Here is a 3,105-nt window from a genome sequence, read left to right as displayed (position 1 = left end):
GGATTCACGTCCTCTCCTCTCCTCACAGGTTCGGCCATGGCGCTTATGTCAATGGCCTTGCACTCTCCTTTTGGATTCTCTTCTGTATTGCTTGGGAGAGTACTAGGAGGGATTTCAGTGATCCTTTTACTCAGCTGGCCCACTTGTGCTTCCAGATTTCTAATGGAAGACCTTGTTTCATTCATGAAACTTACAGTGGCCTTAGATAGATCAGAGACTAGATTTGCTAAATTAGAAGCATTTTGTTCAGAATTCTCTGTCTGTTGCTGAGTTGATGATGGAAAAGGCTTGCTATTGCTAAACCTGTTTCTTCCACCATTATTAAAGCCTTGTTGAGGCTTTTGATCCTTCCATGAGAAATTTGGATGATTTCTCCATGTTGAGTTATAGGTGTTTCCATAAGGTTCACCTAAGTAATTTACCTCTGCTATTGCAGGGTTCTCAGGATCATAAGCTTCTTCTTCAGAAGAAGCCTCTTGAGTACTGTTGGATGCAGCTTGCATTCCATGCAGACTCTGAGAGATCATATTGACTTGCTGAGTCAATATTTTATTCTGAGCCAATATGGCATTCAGAGTATCAACCTCAAGAACTCCCTTCTTCATAGGCGTCCCATTGCTCACAGGATTCCTTTCAGAAGTGTACATGAACTGGTTATTAGCAACCATGTCAATGAGTTCTTGAGCTTCTGCAGGCGTTTTCTTTAGGTGAATGGATCCACCTGCAGAAGTGTCCAGTAACATCTTTGATAGCTCAGATAACCCATCATAGAATATATCCAGGATGGTCCATTTTGAAAGCATGTCAGAAGGACACTTTTTGGTCAACTGTTTGTATCTTTCCCAAGCTTCATAGAGAGATTCACCTTCTTTCTGTCTGAAGGTTTGAACATCAGCTCTAAGCTTGCTCAGCTTTTGAGGAGGAAAGTACTTGGCTAAGAAAGCCGTGACCAGCTTATCCCAAGAGTTCAGGCTGTCTTTGGGTTGAGAATCCAACCATAATCTAGCTCTGTCTCTTACAGCAAAAGGGAAAAGCATGAGCCTGTAGACTTCAGGATCTACTCCATTAGTCTTAACAGTATCACATATCTGCAAGAATTCAGTTAAGAACTGAAAAGGATCTTCAGCTGGAAGTCCATGAAACTTGCAGTTCTGCTGCATTAGAGAAACTAATTGAGGTTTCAGCTCAAAGTTGTTTGCTCCAATGGCAGGAATGGAGATGCTTCTTCCATGTAAATTGGAATTAGGTGCAGTAAAGTCACCAAGCATCTTCCTTACATTATTATTATTTTCGGCTGCCATCTCCTCTGCCTGTTCGAAAATTTCTGAAAGGTTATCTCTGGATTGTTGTATTTTAGCTTCTCTTAATTTTCTCTTCAGAGTCCTTTCAGGTTCTGGATCTGCTTCCACAAGAATGTTCTTATCCTTGCTCCTGCTCATATGACAAAGAAGAAGGCACAGAAAAATAATAATAATAATAGAGATCCTTTATACCACAGTATAGGGATCCCTTTGTGAGTGGAAGAAAAGAGGGGGAGACAAAGAATGTGATGTAAAGGAAGAAACACAACTGTACGGATGGAAGAGATGTGAGATGAGATGTTAGGATATGAATGAATAAATAGAATGAGATGGGGGAGGGATAATTTTCGAAAATTATTTTGAAAAAGAGTTAGTGATTTTTGAAAAATGGTTTTTGAAAAAATGTTAGTAATTTTCGAAAATTAAGTTTTAAAAATTAAAAATAAAAATAATTAGTTAATAAAAAAGAAATTTTTGAAAAAGAGGGAAGATATTTTCGAAAATTAGAGAGAGAGAGTTAATTAGGTAGTTTTGAAAAAGTTAAGAAACAAACAAAAAGTTAGTTAGTTAGTTGAAACAAATTTTGAAAAGATAGGAAGTTAGGAGGTTAGGAAAGATATTTTGAAAAGATATTTTTGAAAAAGATAAGATGAGAAGATATTTTTGAAAAGATATGATAGAAATTAGTTTTTGAAAAAGATTTGATTTTTAAAATCACAATTAATGACTTGATTCATAAGAAATCACAAGATATGATTCTAGAACTTAAAGTTTGAATCTTTCTTAACAAGCAAGTAGCAAACTTCAAATTTTTGAATCAAAACACTAATTGATTATGTTATTTTCGAAAATTTGGTATAAAAATAAGAAAAAGATTTTTGAAAAATATTTTTGGAATTTTCGAAAATAACTAAGAATTTTGAAAAAGATTTGATTTTTGAAAAAGATTTTGAAAAAGATAAGATTTTCAAATTGAAAATTTGATTTGACTCATGAGAAACAATTTGATTTTAAAAATTTTTGAAAAAGTCAATCCAAATTTTCGAATTTGATGAGAGAAAAAGGGAAAGATATTTTTTTTTATTTTTGAAATTTTTATGAAAAACATGAAAAATATGCAATGCATGAAATTTTTAGATCAAAACAATGAATGCATGCAAGAATGCTATGAATGTCAAGATGAACACCAAGAACACTTTGAATGTCATGGTGAACATCAAGAACATATTTTTGAAAAATTTTTTATGCAAAGAAAACATGCAAGACACCAAACTTAGAATTCTTTAATGCTTACGCACTAAGAATTCAAGAATGCATATGATAAACATGAAAAGACACAAAACAAAAAATCATCAAGATCAAACAAGAAGACTTACCAAGAACAACTTGAAGATCATAAAGAACACCATGAATGCATAAAATTTTCAAAAAAATGTAAGATGCATATGCAATTGACACCAAACTTATAACATGACTCAAGACTCAAACAAGAAACACAAAAATATTTTTGATTTTTTTGATTTTCTAATTTTTTTGGATTTTTATTTTCGAAAAATATTTAGAAAGAAAGAAAAATAAGGATTCCAAAATTTTTAATATGAATTCCAGGAATTTTGCCATGTTAGTCTAAAGCTTCAGTCCAGGAATTAGACATGGCTCACTAGCCAGCCAAGCTTTCAATGAAAGCTCCAGTCCAAAACACTAGACATGGCCAATGGCCAGCCAAGCTTCAGCAGATATGGATACTTTTCATGTATAGAGCAACTAAGTGTGTGAGAATCTCTTCATTTGTGATGGTAAGTTG

General features: G+C 33.6%; 1 non-coding gene across 1 annotated transcript; it reads left to right on the top strand.

Moving 5' to 3' along the window:
• The first annotated feature begins 797 nt into the window (after positions 1-797).
• Positions 798-905, top strand: LOC148564398 (small nucleolar RNA R71). The gene has a single exon (XR_015885077.1). It is a non-coding gene; the product is annotated as a small nucleolar RNA R71 (small nucleolar RNA).
• Positions 906-3,105: the final 2,200 nt, after the last annotated feature.

The sequence above is a fragment of the Arachis ipaensis genome, chromosome B5, assembly GCF_059453495.1.
Source record: "Arachis ipaensis isolate K30076 ecotype BB chromosome B5, ASM5945349v1, whole genome shotgun sequence".
Classification (NCBI taxonomy): Eukaryota; Viridiplantae; Streptophyta; class Magnoliopsida; order Fabales; family Fabaceae; genus Arachis; species Arachis ipaensis.
This window is presented reverse-complemented; position numbering and strand designations above follow the sequence as displayed.